This window comes from Podarcis filfolensis, assembly GCF_964270895.1.
Source record: "Podarcis filfolensis genome assembly, chromosome: 9".
Lineage (NCBI taxonomy): Eukaryota > Metazoa > Chordata > Lepidosauria > Squamata > Lacertidae > Podarcis > Podarcis filfolensis.
In genome coordinates this window covers 34,473,880-34,499,591 of record NC_139610.1, presented here as the reverse complement: position 1 = coordinate 34,499,591, position 25,712 = coordinate 34,473,880, and the positions used below count along the sequence as shown (strand labels likewise).

The 25,712-nt window shown below is 41.4% G+C and overlaps 1 protein-coding gene across 20 annotated transcripts in view; it reads left to right on the top strand.

Moving 5' to 3' along the window:
• The window catches only part of LOC310770506 (uncharacterized protein), a 108,221-nt gene that overhangs the window by 9,432 nt on the left and 73,077 nt on the right, over positions 1-25,712 (top strand). For 3 of the 20 annotated variants that reach the window (XR_014552173.1, XR_014552189.1, XR_014552195.1), the window contains exon 2: positions 3,626-3,714. The exons of 16 other annotated variants lie outside the window; for them this stretch is intronic. The gene's annotated coding sequence lies outside the window, so the exon portion shown is untranslated. Of the gene's footprint in view, positions 1-3,625; positions 3,715-25,370; positions 25,446-25,712 lie in introns of all 20 variants that reach the window. One more of the 20 variants, XR_014552193.1, reaches the window with a different exon arrangement.

Here is a 25,712-nt window from a genome sequence, read left to right as displayed (position 1 = left end):
AGTACCAAGCAGGATTCCTGCCAGAAGTAAATGGGCCAATCAGAGGCCCTGCTGGAGGGGCAGTGCCTTGCCACCTGGCTGAGCGTTGGCTGTGGGCCATGCCTAGGAAGGCCAGCAACTGACCAGGCCTTACTCTCTGTTATCATGTATTGTTCCTAGTTGTTCCTGGGAAGAATTTCTCTTCTTGCCCAAATGCTTCTCCTGGGGTTGTTGGCTGGCCTGGCCTTGCATTTTCTGTCCATCTCATCCATCCTATCTCTTTCCCTTCAGTCTAGTTCAGCTTTCCTTTCACTTGCAACTGAGGATCCATCCACACTTCCATTCGTCCCGTGATGTCAAGTGATTTCAAGTTATGGGTCTGAGCGGTTTTTGTATTTTTCACCACTGTCCTTGGGAAAGCCCTCTGTTTACTGCTGAATTGGAAAAAAAGTCAATCTGGTTTTCTGTGGATTGATGTTTCTTCAGATTCATAAGAAAGCAATGGGTTTTCCCGGGGAAAGTGGTGGAACAAAAAAACCCCACAACACCCCCTGGATCTGTGACTTGCAATCACGGGACAAACCAAAGTGTGGTTGGGCCTTAAGTGTTTGATCTCCTGAATTTACTAGTTGTTGGATCTTCAAGTGGTCTTATCAATGAAGATTGATTTATAGGAAATGTATATTATATGGAGGGATATAGGACAGAATTGCAGCCTATTGTTTATTGAAAATGGAGCAGTGGTCTCAGTTTGGAGAACCAGGAAACTGCATTTTCTCTTATATTCATTGGAACTACTACTGAATAGATGGTTAGAAACTGAATGGTTAGAAATTATTATACAAAAAAGGAAATTGAATGAAAAGCAATTTAAATGGAATAGGTCATGACTGAGACTAGTATGAGTTCCATGGGATTAAGTCATGGGATGTGTGTGTGTAATATTTAAGTTCTCTTCAAGCATTCAGAACAAATGCCTGGAGAAGATATCAGGATCACACACACAAGCCCTTTCCCCAGCGTAACAGGAGACCATGTGTTGAGTATGAAGGCTTGAAGGGCACTTCAAACAATGTTCAGCCGAGTGCATTAGAGGTCCCCACGTGATCCAGAACATGACAGTATCAGAGTTCGCAATTATGTGGAGACTTTTAAGCTCAGCTAAGCTATTGGGGTATGCTTCAATGTGAGATCTGGGTGGCACATGGGGGCAAACTGATACTCCCACCCCACCTAATACACATTTTCTCCTCCATGTAATGCTTGAACACCTTAAGAAAATATCTGCATTTGGGAGAGGGGTGCCTTTGATTTGCATGTGTTTTTGTTGTTGTTTTGCTGAAATCCCTTCTCTGTTTGGGGGCAAGTTGTGTCAAGCTAGATGTCAGGAGACTACTCTGTGCACTATGAATGGAGTCTATAGAGATTGCATGTTCAGTCTGGCATAGATTCTGACTCCTAGACAGACAGCCGATGTGAACACACCCTTAGTGTATGGCTGAATAGCGGTAAGTGGGAGGAAGAAATTGATGTGCCAGTTATTCCTTTAGGAGGAAAAGAAACCTCCGCTCCCTCACAAAAGGGAGGAGGTGTTCTGGAATGTTATTTTATTTTAATATAATTGTTTAGCTAGGATAGAATATCGCTTTGTCATATAAATTCACTTCCACCCCTCTAATTGGTAGGTTGTCCAGAAAAACCTTTCGGTGGGGGGAGGAGGGGCGTGGAAGGGGAATAACAACAAGAGAAAAATAATAATCATTGTGTTGAACATTTTTTCAAGGATGCTGTTAAGGATAAATTATGGGCTGGAACAAAAACAAGGAAATTTGCGAGGCTTCACCACCATAATCTCTTGAATATAAATCCATTTGGGCAAGGTTGAAGAGTGAAAACATCTCTTTGCTTTGGAACTTAGGCCAACTTGCTTCAATTAACAGAGCCTAAAGAAACCTCACCCATTACTCCTTTGTCCCCTATGACTTCCGTCTGAAATTCTTGTGACCAGTACATTATTTCCAGAATCTTATGCAAAGGGAGTCACACTTTGGGCTTTCTTTCTTGTGGCCTGTTTTTCTGTTCCCGTCATGGGATGACCTTTAAAGTAAGCGTACTTACTTTTGTTGGTGTACAATGTGGTGTGTTCGGCTGCTGATTTTGCATGAAGAAAACTGACCGCGGGTCAGGAGCATAGTTTTGCAATGACGTAAATAGCTCTTTGGTACTGAAAATGCCTTTTGAATGATGGAGAGGTGAGTCATTCTGCATCTTGGGCCATTTGTAATTGTTTTGAGTAGCTGCTGCTAGTTGCTCTCAGTTGGAAATACTGATCTACAGTGGCTGCTTCCATAGTAGGCATTTGGGGAGCCATTGTAACTTCTGCCCCATCCCTGAGACCAACAGGACTTTATAGAGTGGTAGGGCTGCTGCTACATTCACAGTTCTGCTGTGTATGGCATTCAGGTGGAGTCCTTCTCTCTAACCTGCTCTGGCTTTGAGATTGGAGCTGCACATTGACATACCCAGAACTGCTTTCGTTTAGCTAACTTCTGGATACGTCTTTGTTCTTCACAAGCAAGGTTGGAAATGCCTAGTCTGCTGCAAGTTCTGCTGTAGGTGCCTAGCGTTAAAACTCTTCAGATATGTAAATACCGTACTGGAACAGTTCATTATTTGATACATATTGTGGATAGTTTGTGCAGGACATTGTGTGTGTTTTAGGGGAGGCATGTCCCTGGATATGTTTAATTCTTTTAGCAACCACAGCTGTTCAGATCTGAAAAAATAAGCATGCAACATCCTCAAAGCTAAAAGAGATTCCCCTCCCCCGCAACATGCGACAATTCTGGCGATCTTGTGTTTGCAAGGTCAATGTTTCAGTGAAAAAGATCTCTCAACTCAGCTATACAGTTGCAAATAAAACGTTTTAAGTGTGTTGTAAGATGCATTATACGAATGTGACACTAGATGGCGATGGTGAGCTATGGCAAATTCAATATATTTTTTTCAAACTGTTTTTTTTAAAAAAAGCATTTTCACAATGTGTTTTAAATGTGTCTAGATTGCACCTCTATTGTTTTCCACAGAGATCAACCAAAAGTAGCCACAATTTCTGGCTCTTCTCCATCTTGAAATTTCTGGAGGAAATTTGCCCCTTCAATATTCTGCTTGTGCAATTAGTGGGGGGAATGCATGTAAAGCATGGGGGAGGAAGGAGCAGTAAAAAAAAATAAAAATTGGCTGCTCTGATGGGCTTCCATGGCAATGAGTAAAGCCTGCATGCTCAGGTGGAAAGATTGTTTCACGACTGTAGGATTGTCACTGATCCTAAAAGCATCATGCATGAGCAAAAGCCTAACAATAGAACTCCTAAAATTAGAACACACAAACAGTGACATTGAACAGGGTGACACTTCAGCTATTTTTGGTCTTTTGCATTTTGAAAGATAAGCAGACCTGGAGCTATTATGCCTTTGGAGTCTTATAACTAGCATAAGGCCTGCCTGCTCTGTTTATTATACAGCTTTAGAACATGAATGTTTACGGGAATGGCTATTTATTTATTTGAACTTTGAGTTGGATGTCATGCAGATAATAAAATGAAAGCAATTCACAAATTAATTCACCAACAGTTTTTCTTTTATAGCATTTTGGAGAATAAGAGAGCTTCCTGAAAGATGTTTGAAATACTTATTATTACATTTACCAGGCTGGTCCAAATGGTTGAAAGAATAGGTACAGAATTCAATGTATTAACAAATGTTTTGATGATGAATCAATCTTTGATATTGTTGACCCTGCTTTTTTAGAAACAAGACTTGCATTCTTCTCTCTGCATGGTGGCTATTAATTTACAGCTGAACTATACACTTTTCTCAGATAGCTTTGTCTGCTTTTGTAGACACCTTCAATAGACACAGCTTTAATTAAAGTTGTAAAGACTGTTTAAAAAATATATCCAACAGAGAGTTTGTCATCAGAAATGAATAATAGTTGGTGTTTGTACAGTGAAGCTTTTTTAATTCTTCTTCCAGAAAGAGTAGTGTGCATGTGCCTGTTTTAAAAATGCCTACCCTTATTTGTTGAGAAGCAGAAGGTCAGAGTTCAACAAATTTAATTGTCAAAGATTTAACACTCAGGTTTGAGAACAGTGAGAAATATATGCAGAGGTCATAATTTAAAGTGCATGGCCCAGTTTCAATGTAAAATGAGATCAAGATGCAAGAGAGAGAGAGAGAGAATGGTACCACATTCTGGGCTTCTGTTTCTGGAAGGCAGTGACATAATATTGGCAATAAAAAAGGAAAGTTAATTCACACCCCTCCTCCTAATCCAGCCATAGAAACTGGACAAACACAATTGACAACACAAGACTGATATGATAGATGGAGCACATAAATTAATAGGTGTTAGCAGAACAAGATGAGAATAAGCAATGAAACCGAGGGAGAAGCAGATGAGGTAAACAACAGGGAACAGAAGGGGTGTGAGAAGGAGTTATTTTTGAGGAATTAGCTGCATTTGTGGGCAACTATGGCTGGTAGTGATAGGCATTCGTTTTTAAGACAGTTGCTAGAAGTGTGTTACAGATCTTGTTAACTTTGGTGTACACACACACACATCCCTTTTGTCCCACCGTCATCTATGGTGAAGAAAGGTTTTTAAGCTGTTTTTGAAATGCTACAAAGTCCTGTTAATCAAAGCTGACAGTGGGATGAGTCAGGGTTGCCATATTTTGAAGAGCATAAGAGAGGACACATTTGCCAACTTCTACTTTTAACTGTGGATTGCTATGACGACTCTACCCATGAAATGGAGGACGTGTCCTGGAAAAAGAGGACATATGGCAACCGTAGATAAGTGGACATACCGCAGGCAACCATGCCTCTATCATACCATCTCTGACAAAGGCGATTATCTGTCTCTAGCTCAAGCTGCATGATAGTCAACAGAAGAGGGATACCTTAGGATAGGGACAGAGTTGTACAGAGAAGATTGGGAGGGGTGTTTGATGCATATTTCTAGCAAGGTTTCTGAGTTATGTGTCTCCTTGACTAGTAGTAATAAGCTGGGGCACAGTTGGTTCAACCCCTAGTTTTCTTGATCATGCACCATGCCTCTCTTTTCTTTTCAGCCAATTTAAACAGGAGACTTTTAGCTATGTCTTTTCAGCTACAGCGCTGTGCCCACTTGAGTCAGTCTCACTGGGTCAGTGGAACTTGCTTCTGAATAAACTTGCAAAGGATTTTATTGTGAGACATCCAAATAATTAGTATTCAAAAACAAGTTTGTTGTAACCCTTGATTGCTTCATGTACTGCTTGCGGAAAAAATAAATAATTAAAAAAAAACTTTTGATGGGAAATATCTGACATGGGGATGCGGGTGGCGCTGTGGGTAAAACCTCAGTGCCTAGGACTTGCCGATCGTATGGTCGGCAGTTCGAATCCCCGCGGCGGGGTGAGCTCCCATCGTTCGGTCCCAGCTCCTGCCCACCTAGCAGTTCGAAAGCACTCTTAAGTGCAAGTAGATAAATAGGAACCGCTTTATAGCGGGAAGGTAAACGGCGTTTTCGTGTGCTGCGCTGGTGCTGACTCGCCAGCTGCAGCTTCGTCACGCTGGCCACGTGACCCGGAAGTGTCTTTGGACGGCCTCTAGAGCAAGATGAGAACGCAACCCTAGAGTCGGACACGACTGGCCCGTACGGGCAGGGGTACCTTTACCTTTACCTTTACCTGACATAGGGGCTAAACTCAGTCAAGTAAATCTTCCTTGTGTAGAATAAAAATTGTCACTGTCCTTTTAATTTCACTACTGTAATCACACAGTGACATCAGCTTTGCTGAGGTGCCTGGAAAGCTAGATGAGAATCAATGGCAGCACCATCTATCAACATGAAGTCTAAATCAATGTAGTTTTGGAGCATGGTACTCATCGTTCCAAATAGCAATGTCACTGGCTGGAAGGGTTTGCGTGGGCATTTTTGGTTGTTCTTAAATAACTGTGTAGTGACATACTTGTTTCCGTCTTATTTTTCCTGGTTCACATGTCTATTTCTGTGGTAGAAGGCACACCTCACCATGACTACGGTTCACAGAATCGTACAGTTTGATTAATGTAACCTTTGGGGCTTTGGATGTGCTTCCAGAACGGCAGCTTCCCATGCTGAATAAATGCATAAATAAATAAATTCACATTGAGAAGAATTTCATATACACTTTATTATATGGCATGGGAGGATGCCGTTCAAAGGAAAGTTGGAAGTCCCACTGGGTTCAGGCATGTCTAATGTAGCTTTCCGATTTGCTGACCACAGATTTCCCCCTCCCAACATCGTCAGCAACAATAGGGCAAATCCCTCAGGTCTTTGGCTTTAAAAACTTAGTTCTATATAAGAGCTGTGTGGTCTACAATCAACATGTATAGAGCCATTCCTAAGACTAGGAAGTATGTATAGTAGAAGATGTCTCAGAATATAAGAAAAGTTAACTTCTTTTAGAAAAATTGGCTGGTTGTTTTGTGAATCTATGCCCGTGAAGCTTCTATTATCAGTTAAAGGGAAAGTGTTTTGGGTAGAACTGGCATCAAGTACGTTCTTACGTTATATATACATATGTATATTCTTACACATTGTATTTTTTTAGATTTGTGCCAGAAATGCCTATCACAGGCTTTCAGAAATATTAAAATTAGATTGCCTTTGCATTAGGCACTCAAAGGCACCTCTGAGCACCTCTCACACAATTTGTGCCATATGTGAAAGTTGTGGGTTTTTTTAAATTGGATTTTATTTAATGTAAGAAACCACATAAACAAAAAATAATAGCATATACGGAAATGAAACTGAGATAGTTGTTAATATTGATAGTGCATAGACGAGAAATTGAAACTGCGAGGGATATCATGCAGTTTTTACATTTGAACTAAAGGATGATTTAATGAAAAGCCAATTCCAGCCTCACATCTGAAAATGTTCTAATTCCTAGTTTGTATCTTAGATTAAAAGGTCTTCATTCTTAATGGATATGTCAGAGCTTTACTCAAAGGAGAGAGATCTTGGCAGGTCATAACAATAATGTTATTATGCGTGCTGGAATATGAGACACACAGTTTGATGATATGCTGATGAAGGGTTCTAAGACATTCTTGGTAGTTAAACATAGCATGGGGTTGGAGGGAAAGAGTCCAGTTTATTAGAGTAATAACTTGCAATTGCCCCATGTTGGCACAGAAATGAGACTATCATACATTAATATATATTATCATCTTGGTCTTGTAATACTTTTCAATCAAAGAAACACTCTTTCATTTCAGCCTGGTTGATTCTAAAGGTATTTTCTCCAGATGGTTGTTGGGCTTCAGCCCACATCAGTCCTCAACCAGCATGGCCAATGGTTGGGGACTGGTTCATTTTTGCAATCTGGAGAAGTGCAGATTTCACAGGATGTCTGTCTGTGTTTCAGTTGACATCTTGTTCTGGAAAGTCCAAATTAGGTAGGTTCGCCTTTTTCTCCTTGTTGGCAGTTGTACTCCAATGACATCTGGAGGGCCTCAAGTGCTTCACTCCTGTCATACAAGGTACATTTTCACACTAAGGGCTCAACCACACTTACCTTTTGCCCCACATTTTCTAGACACAGGTCCACGCTTTAAAGCTCTGTGTCTGGCTGTTTTTATTTCTTTGCTCTTCCGCTTTCCCCAGGGCACCCTGATCTTTAATGCTGAATTGAAACAAATGGCAATTTCTGTGGATTGTCATCAGCTCTGATTCAGTCGGTAGAGCATGAGACTCTTAATCTCAGGGTCGTGTGTTTGAGCCCCACATTAGGCAAAAGATTCCTGCATTGCAGGGGGTTGTACTAGATGACCCTTGTGGTCTTGTCCAACTCTATAAGATCTACAAGTGGTAATGAGTGGGCTTTTGTGGGGAAAGTGTCAGGGCAACCCCCCCAACCCCCCCCCAAGAAAAATAAGAACATTCTGACAGAGTGCTTTAAAGAGCAGACCTGTGCCTAGAAATGCAAAAAGAAAGAAAGAAAGAAAGAAAGAAAGAAAGAAAGAAAGAAAGAAAGAAAGAAAGAAAGAAGGTCTGGGTAAGTCCTGAGAATAGTAAATCTTGCTTGCCCCTCTAAAGCAACTCTTTCCCTTTTTATTTTCTGAATGTATTATATATGCCCAAGCAGACTGTTTCCATACCACATTTAGGCAGCTGCCTCAGCAAGCAGGTTATGAGCTAGATCTGCTTGACATGGTTGCCATCTTCTCAATGACCCTTAACGGAATTGGAGTCTACTTATCGTGGTTCTGATCCTGCAAGGGCCTGCATCCTATCCAGGCATGGCATTAACAGCGAACGTTGCTGCTGTTCAATCTTGTTTTTAACCAGGAAGGCCAGAGGTTCAATCATCTGTAACATGTAGCCACTGACATAAAAGACAAAAACTGAGGTTGATAAGATAAAAATGGCCAAGCTGCACGAGAAAGTGGTGACTTTTCCCAACATAAACATTTCTGTAGCCAACACAGCACTTCTGGGGTTTTCTTTGTAAAATGTTCCACATCTCCTTAATCATCCCGAGACAGAAAAGACAGGGAAGATACAGAAGGCCTTTGTTTCCATTTAACAAATTACTATTGCCCTGTAATATTTTTTTTAAAAAAGGACCCTCCGTCTTTATTAACAGCATCCTCTTTCCACAGATATGTCTTGGATATACATGGCATCGTGACAGTTCCTTTCTCCGTATGCAGCTGAGGAAGAGAAATATTAAATGCTTTGCCAATGTTTACTTGATATAGGTACTTTGGACATATCCTGTGCAGATAATGAATGATAAGGTAACATCCGCCATTGTTAAGGAATTTACTTCACAACGTGCTGATGGCAACGGTGACAGCCAGTCCCATAGACTCTCTGATTTAAAAAAGTCTTGTTCAGTTACTTGGACTGGGTTGCCTTTCCATTCCTAAGTATACATTCCATTTCTCCCATGTGTGCTTTAGACTTCAATTTATTGCTCAAGCCCAGGGGCCATCAGCTGGTGCCTGAACTGGCTGGTTTCTGGCACAGTACCTGCACGAAATGGTTCTCCTCCTATGAGTCAATCAAACTCTGAGGTAGCTTTGACCAAGAGTTGGTGAGTAGCCCAAGGACGCCCAGCAAGCAATGAGTATGAAAGGGGATTTGCTGCTGAATCTTCTCTTATTCCAATGTTCTAACCAATGCACCACAGTGATTAAGGCCAGGCTATGCTAAAATCTGAAAATTCTACATTGTTAATGCCAGTCACTGCCTTTGTGGGAGGCATTTAAAAGGCCTAGAAACAGGAGTTGGTTTAACTAGGCATTTTTTAAAATCCATTCTTAGATTGAAATACGTTTTTTAAAAAAATAAAAATAATGAAGTATATATGCTGTTTTCACTCTCCATAATTTCAGTTTTTAAAAGTACATCAACAATGTATTTAAGTTTGGGGTGTGGCTGCAAATAAAGGAGTGTTCCATGACAGCAGGAAAGGGACTGAGAGAGCTATCACCCACTGTGGTGACAAATAGGTACATGCTAGTAGATTTCTTCAATCTTGAGATACCTGGATAGAAACCAGAGAGAGAGAGAGAGAGAAAGAGAGAGAGAGAGAGAGAGAGAGAGAGAGAGAGAGAGAGAGAGAGAGAGAGAGAATGTGTAAGGGAATCATCGCAGGACAGATATTTATGGGCTTTTTGTTCTTTTCTTTTCCCCGATTTAATTTAAGTCATAAGATTACGAGATAGGGCTGGGTCCAGTAGCACTTTCTCTCCTAACCACAGAGTTTTTTGGGGAGCCCATCAAATTCATTTCAGTGCTGTCAGTAATGTGCTATTTTCCCTCAAAGTGTTGTCACCGAGGCCAGTTTGACGGTGACAGGTTTTTAAATTTAGTAACTGTGCTTGCCTGCTAAGAAACTGTCCGTTTCCTAAAATGCCAGGAAAGAAGCAGCAGAAGCCCCTTTCACACCTTTTTTAAAAAAACTGTGCAGGTGTGAAGTAGGAAACCAAGACTGGTCGCTGCGCCTCTCACTGAATTTGATGTGCCTGCATGCATATAACTTGTACATGTGTAGGTTCTGTATGCACAATTAGTAACTTCAAAATGCAGACTCCCCTCCTGAATGGCAAGAACCTCTGTGTTTTCACATTTGGATCATATGCACTGAGATTGTGAATGGGCAGACAGCAACAAAACTCCATTCTGTCCTCTAGCCACCTGCTTTTGAAGGTGGGGAAATGGGGAAATGAAAGCACCAGGGGCCGCTCTGGACATTCTGTCTCCTGTTCACTTATAATGATTTGTGTTCACTATGGCACCGGTGATATGCGATCCTATTTTCCATACTTGTTTGCACCTGCAAAGTTTTGGGGTGGTCCTATTGCTTCGTTTCCCATCTGGATGTGTCACACCAACAGGTGAAGCTCATCATGTAGGAACCTTGAGGAAGTCCTTCTCGGTAGTTGGGCTCCATTTTACGGAAATGATTTCACCACATGATAAAGACTGTTTTCTGAAGCTTTTGAAGGCCATGCTTAGAACGTTTTTAGAGCTTTTGGTCTCCTTCCATGCCACAGAGCTGATTATACAGGGGAATCTCCAACAAGAGAATGGGCTTTTTCTGTGGTGGCTCCTTGATTGTGGAATGGTCTTCCCAAAGAGGCTTGTCTGGTGCCATCATGACATGTATTTAGATGCAAGGCAGAAATATTTCTCTTTACCCAGGCCTACGGCTATTAAATACAGTGGTACCTCGGGTTACAGACGCTTCAGGTTACAGACGCTTCAGGTTACAGACTCCGCTAACCCAGAAATAGTACTCGGGTTAAGAACTTTGCTTCAGGATGAGAACAGAAATCGCGCGGTGGCGGCACAGCATCACTGGGAGGCCCCATTAGCTAAAGTGGTGTCTCAGGTTAAGAACAGTTTCAGGTTAAGAACGGACCTCCAGAACGAATTAAGTTCTTAACCCGAGGTACCACTGTAATCTATGGCCTGTAAAAGTATGGGGGAGAGAACTGTTATTAGGATGACTATTTTATGACCAGGCTGTCTGTCAGTATGCTTTTCATTATGTAGAAGAAGATGTTTTTATTATGTTTTTATCACTGATGTTCTGTAATGTGTTTTTAATGTTGTACACTGCCCTGGGATCTTTTGATAAAGGGCCCTGTTCCGCCCCTGCCCCATCCCCTTTAGGCACCAAAAATGGCTTGTGTGTCAGCAGGATCCTGCACAAATGGGGAGGTGCCTGAATTGTTTTATGGTTGATGTTTAATCTGTTTTATGCTTTGTGTCAATGTGGTTTGTTACATGTGGACCACTTTGAGGTCACTGATGAGACAGTGGTATGCAGAAGCTCTCAAGGAAGAAGGTGTTTGTGTCTTGCCTGTATGGCCGGCCATCTTTAGCCAGGTAAGGGCAAGAAGAAACCTTGTTTGAGTGGAACTTAGAAGGAACCCAGAGCCGTCTTATAGTTACAGCCCAGCTGGTGATGGTGCCAATTGGTGTATTGATTGCTCTCTCTGTAACAAGAGCTTTTGCCTCCGTAGCTTGTTGTTGGTTTTTATCTTTTAATAGACTGGATGCTTTGATGCATAGATATCAATCCTTTTACTCGTTATTGGCAAGAAGAACACTTTCTGAGCCTTATGCTGGCATGTCTGTTCCTAAATATTTTCTATATATAGCCTTTCAAACATTTCCCTATTCTCTGTAGTAGGCAGATTTGTTCTGTGTCCTTTAAAGAGCAGACCATTATTCACACTCCCAACACATCTCTCACATCTGCCCAATTGTATGCATGCTGAACATTGCCTGCAGTGTTTCAGGCAGCATTCTGGCCATCTGTGTCCCATTGCTTCAGCAACTTTCTTCCAAGTGCTGTCATTAATAATTTCTTCTATCTGGTTTCATTTTATATCTGGAACAGGCATGTTTGTGTAACTCTTGTTTTCCACCCACATTATTTATTTATTTATCCATTCATTCATTCATTCATCCATTCAATTAAAACATTTTTACTCTGTTCTTCTGCTGAAAAAGCTCCCAGGGTGGCATGCAGAAGCTCAGTACAAGCAAGGCATCCCTGCCCACAATCTAAAAGACACAGCACAAAAGGAAAGAGGGCTGAGGAGGGAAGAGGAAAAGGAGCAATCTCAGGCACAATTCCTTAAAGCTACTTTTAAGTTGTTTTTATAATGGCCAGCCAGAATGGAAACAAGACACCCCTTTCTATTCTTCACCCAGGCAAGCAAGAGGCATTATCAGAGTTCAAGGACAAATTCTGGACAGGCAAGAACATTTGTGGAAGGTGCCAAGCAGAGAAGGGGGTGGCCACGGGGAGGGTGTGTGACTAGTGAGGAGTTGTGGCTTGGGGAGAATCCTGAGGACCAGGTGGAGATACTTGGAGGGCTGTACTTGGTTTCTGTGCAGGGGTGGGGCGGAGACCGATAAAACAAGAAAATGACCATGGAATCCTATACTCTTAGGGCAGCTAAAACAAAACCGAAAAAAATGGAAAGCAATTATAAAGTGACTTGAATTAGAGTAGACTTTTAAAAAATGAATTATGCAATATAAGGAAAATTTACACACATTTTCCGTAACATTTAATAGAAAGGATTAGAAGAGAAAAAAACAAACAAATGTGTTAATGCAAAATTTTGACAAATGCACAATAAGAGCTAGCATAATCGAAAAACAGACAGGTTGTGGCTTACTAAATACCAATGGACTGGCCTCTGTCAGGTCTTGTGTCACATTTATTGAGTTTTAAGGCCAGCAGGTTGACCTGTGATTAACCAATAATGATTTACTGCCTTAAAGAGATCTGGGGCAGTTCAAAACATGTACCTTTATTAACATGCAAACAAATAGTGTCTGCCTATAGTCATCCGTTATCCTTGGATTGATATGAGGAACCTCTAGTATCCATGAAATGGTGGCGTGGTCCCTGAATTCTCCAAATACTGTAATGTAATTGTTGTAACTCAGCATTGTTGAAAAATGCAGCAAGGGACAGCCCCACTGTGCAGATTAGCTGATGAGCAGTGATGTACCTCACAAGGAACACTGCAAACATAAATACAACAGCATGCAAATATGCAGTCTGGGTTATACAGCGAAGCAGGGATCTTGAATTAGGGACTCTGGTGTCATCACTGTTTTTGAGTTTTTGTGCTGACTCAAAAGTTTTGCCCCTCTCTAATCTCCAATCAAAGAAACAAAACTCTTATTGTACCATCTTTAGGTAAAGGTACCCTTGACCATTAGGTCCAGTCGTGACCGACTCTGGAGTTGCGGCGCTCATCTCGCTTTACTGGCCGAGGGAGCTGGCATACAGCTTCCGGGTCATGTGGCCAGCATGACTGGTGAACCAGAGCAGTGCACAGAAACGCCGTTTACCTTCCCGCCAGAGCGGTACCTATTTATCTACTTGCACTTTGACGTGCTTTCGAACTGCTAGATGGGCAGGAGTTGGGACTGAACAACGGGAGCTCACCCTGTCTCAGTGAGCTGTTGTCCCTCTGGACTTTTGGTTTAGTACAAAATCTATAGATTTAACCAATGAGAAAACATTCACGACATCTTGTGTGGCTTTTAAACCTTTCAGAAGTGCAATTTGTAACAGTGTCTATTAACCATAATTTGCAGTATGTTTTGCTAATAATAGCATCCCGCTCCCTGGGGCACTTGATGACATAGTAGCCTTAAAGCCATTGATTTAATGTCTACTCTATATTGCAATAGCTCACATTAATACTGTTTAGGAACCAGTGGCCCATAATGAGTAAGTGATCCTTGAGCATTCAGAGTGTTGGCTGTCCTTGACATTCTGACAGTCCAAGACTTAGTGTGGAAGTGCAGATGGAGTCGTCTGCATTGGCCCCCTTAGACTTAATTTGTTTCAAATAGCAGGAAAATAACAAACAGTGCCAAAATCTGAGAGCCTCATTTCATATACAATTGGGAAAAATTGCAAATGAGAAAGGAGTGCCTTAGACACCAGCCACAATGAGGAATGTGTGAATGTATGTTCCATAAGCCACATATTTTCTTTATAACCTTTTCCCTCAAAGCAGAGCAATAGTTTTCCAGGAAATTGTGAGACTGATTTTTTGATTTATTAAAAAACCCCTTTTATTTGTCATCTTGCTTGAAATATTAGTAGGAATGGCTAAAAACGATTGGGGACTAAAGGGGATTAGAAATAAAACATTTTGGGTGGTACCCTTACTCTCAAAATAATTACACAAGCCCAGTCCATCTCACCTTGAAACCAACTGGAGTTCTGCCATGGCTTTACCAGCAAAAGCATCCAGCATTATGGAAATGAAGCAAAAGTATAAACTAAACCTTTATTAGTAAAGGGAAATGCATTGAACGTAACAGTAATTAAATGCTGAAGAAATACTTAGCTACAGAGATTTTGGCATTGAAATATTTGCCAGACTTTGGACCAATGAAATAAGTTTGTAATGTATCAAATTGATCACCCAATATTTCTGCCTGTTAAAAATATTTTTATGTTTTATTTTTGCTGACTAAACTCATTAAGTGAATCCCAGCTAACATAAAATTTATAGCAACCTATTTGTATCACATTACCACGTGGGATGTATAAAGTCAACCAAAAGGAAGTATCAGAGTTCCAAAAGGAGAATAAAGTTATTCAGCACAAAACATCATTCAGTATTGCTCTGGTTTCATATTTGCTTTGTTCATGTTTAGCAGACATAATTCTCTCCACAGGCTGAGGCTCCATGATACAGGACTGTCATGCATCTTGTATACTTTTATTTAGTGGTGACGATAGTTAAAATTTAAAACAATTTGCAGTCAGAAGAAAAGGATTGGTCCTAAAAATACCTTAGGTCAGGTGCCAAAGGCCAGGGTAAAGAAGTAGGTCTTCAGCCTATGACTAAAAACTGTACAGAGAGTGCCAGACACACCTCTGTTGGGAGGGAGTTCCACATCTTGGGGGCTGCAATAAAGGATGCAATAGAGTGGGTCACCCCACATCTTGCACTTCTGAGGGTGATGCCCCCCCTATCATCCCATGGGCATGTCAACCGCTGCATTAAGTGGCTTCCTAGTCAGTTATTGGGTGTACATCTCCCTCTTGCTAAGCAGACCTTGCTTCCTTTTTGGAAAGTTTTAATGTTTTTATATGATTGTAAACCACTGTGATATATTTTTATGATACAGCGGTATATAAATATTTTTTTATATACAAATAAATGTAGCCCTGACATGTGCACTCTGTTTCTCCAGAATCCCTCCTATTCAACAGACACCCTCATCTCTGTTTGCTAAAGCATTTCATTACTTTTTGACTTCGTTTGCGTTCAGTATCAGACCTGTTGGAGGACAGTTTGTCTGCCAGACACTTTGAACTCCTGGCTGGATGCCCATCTTCACATCCCATCATCCTATGTTTCTGATCAGTGAAAGCCCTATTGCTACCTGGGAATGGCTAATTCTATTATGTCCTTGCACTTCTTGGTGGACGTCCTACCACGTGGCCAGGGAACACCTTATATCAAAAATACCATTGAGGTTCCCCTCAGCCCATCTTTGTTGCTTTCCTCAGCAGATGAAGAAAATGAGATAATCTAAAAGATCTCTTCTGCTCTGCTTGCTAGACAGTAAATAATACTTTTCTCTTTGGCGTGGGCATGGCATCCTGGAAAGGAGTTGAATGAGAGCATTGCCATTTAAAAAAAGCATTCAGAAGTAGGTTTATATCAGAGGTTTTCAACCTTTTTGAGTCCACGGCTCCCTTGACCAACTACATTCTTTCCGTGGCACCCCTGGGGGCTCAGGAGCCCAGTTATTTCACCCCTTGCCTGCAGAGCTGGCAGACTCTCACCCTCTCTTGTGGAGTGTTCCCTCAGCCTCCTCTTCTCTCCTCTCTCCTTGGGAGACCTCTGGGCAGCCACTGCTGCTGCCCCTGGTCTCTGAGCTGCCACAAACAGCCGCACAAGCCTTTGGGATGCAGAGACCCGAGATGGTGGGAGGGACAGAGGGACAGAGGCCAGTGTTGCTCACAGCATCCCTGACCATCATTCAAGGCACCCCAGGGTACCACGGCACATTGGTTGAAAACCACTGGTTTATATAATTTTATAACAAGGACAAGGTGGGTGTTAGTCCTTTAGCTCCTCACTCAGGACCAGTGGAATGTGGAGGCCATCCAAAATGCTTTATCATGGTTGATGTTCCACGGCAGGACATAACATTTGTGTTATATTTACCACCACATGAGTCAGCTCAATCATTTCATCAGTGATCACCACCCCATCAACAGTTTTTGCTAACTATTGAATTCTTTTGGAATGTGATGTTCTCTCATTTCTCACAAGTTAAAAAACTGAGTTAAAGTACTTTATTATTGGCCAGTCATTTGCTGCTTACAGGAGACCATGCAGAACAGCAGAATTAGTAAGAAAACCATTGGTTACTTTTTCTTTTTTAAAAAATGTTAAAGCCCTCCTATGATTTCTACTGTTTTAAGTTCTCTTCCTGACTTTTTATTTATATTGACAGGTGGGTAACTCAGCAAAATCAGTTGTTATGCAACGTAACAAAAACTTTGTCATTTAGCACTTCACTAAGCAATTCATCTTTGCTTAGGAACTTCAGGCTTCTGAATATATTCATATTTAGAGTTTGGCTAGGAAGGAACGTGATGTGGAGCAGAGCAAACTTTAATTATTCACTTGTATAGGAATCAGTGCAAGCTCATGCATTATTTAATCTTAATGACACCCTTGACAAATGACACCCTTTAGCACTATTTGGCCTGACTTCAGAGGATTTAAGTAGCTGAGGCTTCCATTATCTTTAGCACCTTGTATTGTATTTCCTATTCTGTGCTAATGCCTTGTTATTCTCGGATAAAATGACCACCTGAAGCTCCAAACCAAGTAGTTTGCCTTCAGGCAAAATGCGGCACTCACGCTATATCCATATAGTGATAACATTTTCATCCTATGTCTGCTCTTTAGATTTTTCATTGTCTGCACAATTATGGCACAGGATCACTATTTTGAAAGTGCAGCATAGCTTTTGCTGATATCCTTTGGAAAAGTCGCAGGAATATCCCTTCTTCTCAATTTCTTAACCAAAGCTGTTAATGCAGGTAACCAATCAACCAATGGGACCTTGGAGGATGTAGATTAGAACCTCAAAGCCAAGGAATCAGTGGTTTTTGTGTGTGTGGTGAGGATGGAATTATTTTCAAATACTGATTTGAACCAGCCAGCCCAAACTTTCCTATAGCAGGTGTGAGGAACCTTTGGCATTCCAGATATTGCTGAACTGCAACTCATATCAGCCCTGGCCATTGGCCATGCTTGGGAGGACTGATGGGAGCTGTAGTTCAGCAGCATCTAGATGGCCAAAGGTTTCCCAAAGGCTTCTAGATTGGACTGGATTTTACAGCTCACCCATGGACACAACTGGGCCTGAATTTCAATATTCAGAGCCTGACTTACACAGAAAGTCATAGAATTTACACTGAATAGCATTGTATATTCAAATATTTTACAAACCTTCTCTGTATAAACAAGCAGCTGCCTTTAGAAAACAAAACAGACAATCTGATAGATCCTTTGAGCTTTTATTTGCAACAGTTTCTGTTTAATAAGTTGGTTCTTCTAGATGGCAAATTGAAGAGCATTTGAGCAGAACAGAATACCATCAGGGTTGTTCAGCATTAGTTTCTGCAAAATGAAACGTGTGATAGTGATCCTAGCTGTTGTATTATTTTTAGAAACCTGCCTGTTGATAGCATATTCTGTAAAAATGACCTTTGAAGATGACTTTCCCCTCCTTAAGATAAGGTTTTAAAGATTTTTCTCCCTTTCAAAGCAGATGCTCTTGCTTTTTTTGATAACCCTGTATGCTACTTTTCAAAGAGAAGTCTGAATGGGTACTGTCTGTTTTGTTTTTTTCCATCATTATTGAAAACATCACAGTTTTGAAAATTAAATGCTCCATTCAGTCACTCTTACAACTGCCAGATCTTTTTTTGCCTGGTAATATCCCTGTTTCAGCTTCAGTTATGGCAATACTGAAGCATTTTAAAGCATGTCAAAATAAGCATTTTAAATAAAATAGTAAATGAAAATGAATAATGGAGCAGAAAGTTAACAGACACCCTTCAAACAATGCATTAAATGTTCTCTTTTCATGTTTCTTCTTCTTAACCTTTACTTTCCAGTCACGCTTAAGGGGAGAAAATCAGTTGCCTTGTTCTCTGCTGTAGAAATCTCATACCCATGTACCCTCTCCCACCAAACCCCTTTCCCCTCTTTTTATTTATTCTGATTCTACTTACCTTAACTGTATGATACTGCACTACAAAGTGCTATGATATGTTGCTAATATCCTCACTTTTACTGTTCTTATTCATTGTTTTGTGAAAGGGGGAAAAACCCAGTAAAACATTTATAGAAGTTAGAGACAGGGTGAGAAATCCAAATGGATGAATCATGTGAGTTTTAAGTAATCTAATCATTTAACTCCAATCTTCTCCCAAGGATGGCATGCTCCCCTTTTAACCTCATAGCAACCTGTGAGATAGTTTAGGCTTAGAGACAGCAACTAACCTGTAAACACATAGAGAACGCTCCAGGTGATTAAGATTTGAAGCCTGGGTTCCTTAATCCCAAACCCAGTACTCTATACACTGCATCACTTTGGATTCCAACTTAAATTATATAGGCACCACTTTCCTCATGAATAGCCATGTGTAGTCAAACTATCTGGGCAGAACAAGTGCTGAGCAAAGAGGATAGATGTAAATATGGAGTTTGGGACAGGAACCCCCCTCATTAATTCTCCTAGAATATGGTATCGAGTAGTTCCGAAACAGGGTAGGGAAATATTTATTCTTCGATTATAGATGTGTCCTAATAGGCACCATCTTAGACATTTTCTTCTGTATGTGAGAGAAATAGGAATAACTCCTCTAAGATGGCAGTCTGCCGACACAGTTTTTATAAGTATTTTTATTTAAAATGATGACCATGTTTTGCTTTTAATGAGCATGCTTCTCAATTAATTGAGCACCCTTTTAATTGGTCGTCAGTTTTCAGATCAAGAAATCCAAGACAATTCTTGGATATAATGCAGCCCTCCTGATTAGCTTTCCTAGGACTGGTTCACATGTCATTCTAAGCCAAAACATGGCTCAGCATGAACACACAAGTGTACAGACTCCAGGAGAGGAGATTGTGGCGTTTTTGTTTCCCCCCAGTTGCTCTGCTGCTGTTCTGAGCTATGGTTTGACTTAGTGTGTAATCTGAAACTGGGCTCATAGTTTTGCTCTCTGCGTCTTGACCTGTAACCAAGATTTGTCCTATGGTTTATGGCTTGTGGTTTGTCCAGGAGAGCTGAATCATGAGTCTGGGTTTGAACAACATGCTAAGCCAAACCAACCAGCGCAGTTCAGTGGCAAGAGGACCAAGAAGGACTCAAAGACGCACCAGTTTTGAATTCGGGATCTCACACACTTGATCATTCATGCCAAACCATGACATGGCCTACTGTGACATGTGAACCAGGCCATTATGTGGAATGGAAGTGCACAAGAATGATTAGTGGTTGCTGTATAAACGGTATGTATTCTGTTACTGCTATGAAGTGCAGCTCCCCAGACCTCTCTGAATGGCAGTTGTGCAAAGTCTAGTGAAAGTTATAGCTAGGCTAACTGTGTATGGACTTAACTGGGAGTAAATCCTGCTGAGTAAAATATACATAGGATTGTGCTGCCAGAGCCCAATGAACCATCAGGAATCTAACATGGCTGTTGATGCTGCAATTTGGTCCATGGCAAGAGTTAAAGGTAGTCTCGGAGCCAAAGTTCGTAGTCAAGCATGCAATTCCCTAACGTAATGTGTGGAACAACCCTGTGCATCATTATAATTTATGCTCTTTCCCCACCCAGCCTTCTGCAAACCATTTGGAAGATAACCAAAATGTCGGCATAGAATAGCTTTTTAATATAGAAAATACTGTTGCAAGAAAACATTTATGTGATTGCACAGAATATATTTTGTTTCCACACATCGAAACATTGCTGCCGATTAACACAAATCTGTGTCATTGTAGCTGCTGAGAAATATGTTTTCCTTGGTTTAAACTACAGAACCCTCTCTATAGAGACACTTATCAATAGCAAAAATAATCACAACAAGAGATTTCAGTGCATGTTGTGGCTTGCTGTGCTAATGTAGTTTACTTGTTTCAGTCAGGTAGCTTCCTTATAACTGTTTTTATTTTCAGATTCACATCTTAAACATGTTACCCTTGTCCAGCCTTCTGGATTTCTTCTAAAGTGTATTGATACATTGCCAAGTGATGCTGCGTGAAATTAATAAAATATGTCCAGATCTTTGTCTTAGTGAGCCAAAATCTAACTCAAACCATTTGCCCTTGTAATAATAATATACAGATGCATGATAGGATTGGGAAATGCTTCTTTGTGATAACTTTGGCCCTTGTCCTGTGAGCTACCAAGTATCTCAAGAGTCATTGAGCATCTCAGGCTCTTTACTAGACTCCTCCAAGCTGGTGCCCTCCAGATGTTTTGCACTAATCTCCTATCAGCTTTGCAGCTCGATGTATATTTGAGAGTACTCCTTATTTATGTAGTGGCCTGTCTCCTTCAAAGGATGCTGTAGCAGAAGATTCATCAGCATCACATGCCATCCCTCTGCTTCCAGTCTGTTTTCCAGCCAAGACTAGGACTGGGAGAGCAGATGAAGGTGATGAATGGGCAGCAATAGTCTTGTGTCTGGTCACTTGGCCACATTCTTCCAGCTTTCTGAGCTTCTATCTTATATAGTGGCTAGAAAATCTCCATAAATATAAAGGTCACGCTCACAAGTGCACATGCCATGCACCTGTAACCTGCAGTGACTTGGGGGCAAGGCCTCATCTACTCCCGGTTTAGGAGGTGAGCTTCCACTCAGATCATGTGCACAGAGGATGAGTGAAGCCATGCAAGGCTCAAAATTGGAGCGAGGGGCTATGCATGTAAGAGCAAGCTCCCCAATTTAAACCACCCCCTGCAAAGTGTGGCCAGGAGCAGGTGGGGGCATGACAGTGGAGGAGAGGCAGTGGGCATGACATCCCTCTTGTCTTCCAAGGGATTGCAACTGCATGGAGAAGAGTGCTTGAAGGAGGCTGTAGTGAGAAAACAATCCACATTCAAGTTATAGGACAGCATGGAGGTAACCTTTCCCTCTTTTCTGACAGCTTCTTAGCTACTGTTTTAGATGTCTACTAGGGAAGCTGATGTGGCTAAGAAGGTGTGTATTTCATTAAAGCCCAGTTCCCTTTCCCCCTGACATTGTTTTGAATAATTTGTTTTTTGAAGTACAGAGGAAACTTCACCAAAGGGGCAGAAATTTGGCAAAGGATCTGTCCAACTGAGAAATATCTTATGTTAGCTTTTCCCGACACACATTCCCACACTGTCCTGTTCCGATTGTCTGAGAGGAGTTTGCTTAAGTCCCTGTCTGCTCTGGAGATAGAAGGTGCTCAGGACTGCACAGCAGTCTTCTTATTTTCCAAAGTGTCACCAGCTGCCTTTTCTGACCTTGGGCACTTGAAATGAAATGCAGCATTTAGAAGCTATAAAACACTTAATCACAATCCAATCCAAGAAAAACATGACATAATAACAACAATAGTAGAAATAAAGCAGCAACTCTGATTCTGATTCCATGAAAGCAGTTCCCCAGAGAGGTCTACTGCTCGCCTTCCAGAAACAATGTAAGCTCCACCACCACCACCTCTTTAATGGAGATAGGCCTTTAAAAATTTCTGTCTGTTGTGAATTGGTAATTGGGCGTTTTGTTAACCTACACCTTTTGTGCATGGGGTGGGGGAAGCATGTTGGCTGCATAGCGCCTGTTAGTAAGGGATCTTAATAATACAAAATACTGCTCTGTTACATTGGTGAACAGAGACTTGTAGCTATTTTGCCTTATCATCAACATCTGCACAGTGATGACTAAACAAAGATCGACTCGAAAACAGTTTGCAAATAGTGTTCAAGTTTATGGCGAGAAGCCATAGGCCAAAGTAAACATACTATATTCACATGCAACATCATTACTGAACGAGGAGGGAATAAGGGGAATAAATCATGACTCCAATGTACTCCAATGTTTTTCTTCCTCTCTCTTAAAACTAGTCCAGGGAGCTGATTGGCAGGAGATTCAGGAGAGAAACAAGGAAATGCTTTTTCACACAGCGTTTAGTAATCTATAGCGTCACAAGACATCGTGATGTCCACCACCTTCAATGGCTTGCAAAGGGTATTGGGCCAAGTCATGGAGGGCTGGGCTATCCATGACTACTCTTCATGTATATGCTATGGTGAGGTTCAGAAGCAGCATCCTTCCAAATACCTGTTGCTGGGAATCAGGAGTGGGAGAGGGCCAATGCATTCATCTCCTTGTGGGATTCCCATGGGCATTTGGTTAACAACAGTTGAGAAACAGGATGCTGGACTACATAGGCCTTTGGACTGTTTCAGCAAAACTCTTCATATGTTCCAACAACCAGTATAGGCATCGGCATACATAAATATTTGTAAAACACTTTTCTATTTGCATCAGGACAGGAGGTCTGTTTCTTGATGTTTACTTGCCTTCATATAGCTTTCAAACATTACTTGTCTTGCTTAGATTTAAAAGAGCATTGGTCCAACTGTTTCAACCTCTTTGCATATTATTTCTTCTTGCAGATTTGGGGTTTGTCGTGAGCATTTAGCTCTGCTCAGGGGCAGCCCTGGTATTAGACAGTGAGGTAGCTCTCTCAAGGCAGCTGATTTGGGGTGTTTGTTTGTTTAATATAATGAAAGGGCATAAAATTATTAGTTATACAGTATATTTTTTATTGGGACGTGGGTGGCACTGTGGGTAAAACCTCAGCGCCTAGGACTTGCCGATCGCATGATCGGCGGTTCGAATCCCCGCGGCGGGGTGCGCTCCCGTCGTTTGGTCCCAGCGCCTGCCAACCTAGCAGTTCGAAAGCACCTCCGGGTGCAAGTAGATAAATAGGGACCGCTTACCAGCGGGAAGGTAAACGGCGTTCCGTGTGCTGCGCTGGCTTGCCAGATGCAGCTTGTCACGCTGGCCACGTGACCCGGAAGTGTCTGCGGACAGCGCTGGCTCCCGGCCTATAGAGTGAGATGAGCGCACAACCCTAGAGTCTGGCAAGACTGGCCCGAACGGGTAGGGGTACCTTTATATTTTTTTATTATATTTTCACTTCCAGGGACGGGGAGTTTCCTGCCTCAGGTGAAAAAAACAAATAGGTTTGCCTTGTCTCCTATTACCATGATTTAAGGGTAGTGGTGTGGTGGTGGCAGGGATGTCAAATACTGCTCCAGCAGATAAATGTCTTCATCTGGCCCTGGTTCCACTGATCTTTTGTTAATCAGTCTATCCATGGCAGTAAGATATATAGAGACATAAAATAAATGATGAGATATGATTATGATATAGTACCAGTGTATATTATTAATATTTTTTCTGCTGTTGATATGACCATGCTGGTCAAAATAACAACAAACAAACAATAAAGATTACAGTATAGAGCTGTGCAAGTTTCTAGTCACCAGTAGTGAAAGTGAAGATTGTATCTCCAGAATCCTGAGGGCATCTGGGCAGATTTTGTATTGGCTAGCGCACTGAGCTTCCTGTTTGAAGATTTCTCTGGCCAGAGAGTCTAGTTCCTCTCCTTATATTCTGTAAGTTCTACCCCATCCTCTCTACTACTCTAATGATGTGGTGTTCATCTTCCATGTGCAGCAGAAACTGTGTTACTAGAATGAGTTTTTCCCATTACGTGATTTATATTGCATAAAGTATTGTTTCTTAAACTGCATACTGCAAAGGGCATTTTGTGTGACAAAAGAGGTACTGTTGCCTATTCTTCTCTGGCAGGAGGGCTCCTGTGTTTTTAATGGCAGCCTGACATTGCTTCACCTGACATTGCTTAGCAGGCAAAGCATTTCTCATAATTTTATTGCCATGCCAGGGAAAAGTTCCCTTGTTAAATAAATGCTCACCTGTTGGCCAACTGTCAAAAACACAGGAGTCCTGTAGGAGGAGAAAATTGACAGAGAAGCAGTTACACAGTCAACTGGTAGTAATAAGCAGAGCTCCATTTTTCTACCCTATCAAAGCTGGCTGTTGGATGCCAACCACTCATTTTCTTGTTAGAAATGCTTACTGCAAAATTTTCTTTCTTTTCTTTCCTTCTTTTAAAATACTTTTCCTAAACAGTTATTACTGTTAAGGGACTGGTGTTTGGCAAAGCTCTACTCTTAAAGTTGGCCTTACTACCTCTCTTGCTGCTGGAAATTTCTGTGATCCAATACAGCAGAAGAGCAGCCTTCTGTACAGTCGTCTGGGTGCCCTTCAAACTGTCAGAGCTAATAATGGCAGAAATGAACATAAAAATGGAGAAAAGCTCATTCCACAGAATTGCCAACTTTTCTCTGGCAAGGCTCCTCTGCCTTTTAAGAGAACCAGAACTGCCTAAGTAGATGTTGCAAGCCTCTGTCTCCATAACTAGCAATTCAAGAATGAGAACCTCTTGGAAGCTTCCAGAGATCATGTGGAGCTTCTGAAGACTTGCCAGAAGGTCTTTAAGGATCTTTACAAGCCCTTATCTACATCATTTTAAGTAACAGCTGCCGAAGTACAAGCTTGTAAATAAAAGTGATAGATCGTTTTTGCTGAAATCATCTCAAACATTAACTGAGTATTAACTGCTAGCTTCTTTTGTGGTCATGGGCCAATACAAGAAAGTGTCACATTTATACTCATCATGTAATATATTAATGCATCTATTTCTTGAATTTAGAATCATATGAATGTTGTCAGTGTTTTTTTGAAGCAAAGCTAATTCATTCTACAGATGTCAAACATCTTGTGTAGGGCAACAAGCAGCAGCAGCAATTCACACGCTTAGATGTTCTGTAGGAACAATTTACTGTTCAGAGCCAGCTTTTAATTGTGCTGAAAACATCAGTGGACAGTCCAAAAATACTTGACACTCTCCCATTTTCTGCTATGTTTTAAGAGGGTGTGTAGATGACATAAGAGAGTACGTCAATGGGATCAAGATGTTGATTCTTTGCATCCAGTCTTTTGCTGGACATTCTGAAAGGAGCCACACTTGGCTCTTCAGATTGAGCCTGTCTTAAGATAGAACAAATACCTAGGTTAGGTTTCTGTTTTTTACTTCAGTGCCCACTGGGAAAGAATAAAACCTCACACAAACTACATAATGAGAATTGCTCTCATTAATTATATCTACATACTTTTTTCCAGACCTTCTGTCCTGGTCCTCACTGGTGGATGCAATACTCGTACTCCCAATGCAGTTTTTGAAAAAGGCTTTAATGTGTAGGTACAGAATTTGGCGGCCAGGTTGCTCACCGGAGCAAGACAATTTGAGCATTTTACACCAATCCTGGCCCGACTGCACTGGTTGCCAGTTAGCTTCTGTGCCCAATTCAAAGTGTTGGTTTTGACCTATAAAGCCTTAAACAGCTTAGGACCACAATACCTCAAGAACTGCCTCTCTCCGTATGAACCTACTCAGACCCTGAGATCATCTTCTGAGGGCCTTCTTCGAGTGCCTCCTCCAAGAGAGGTCTGGAGGGCGTCATA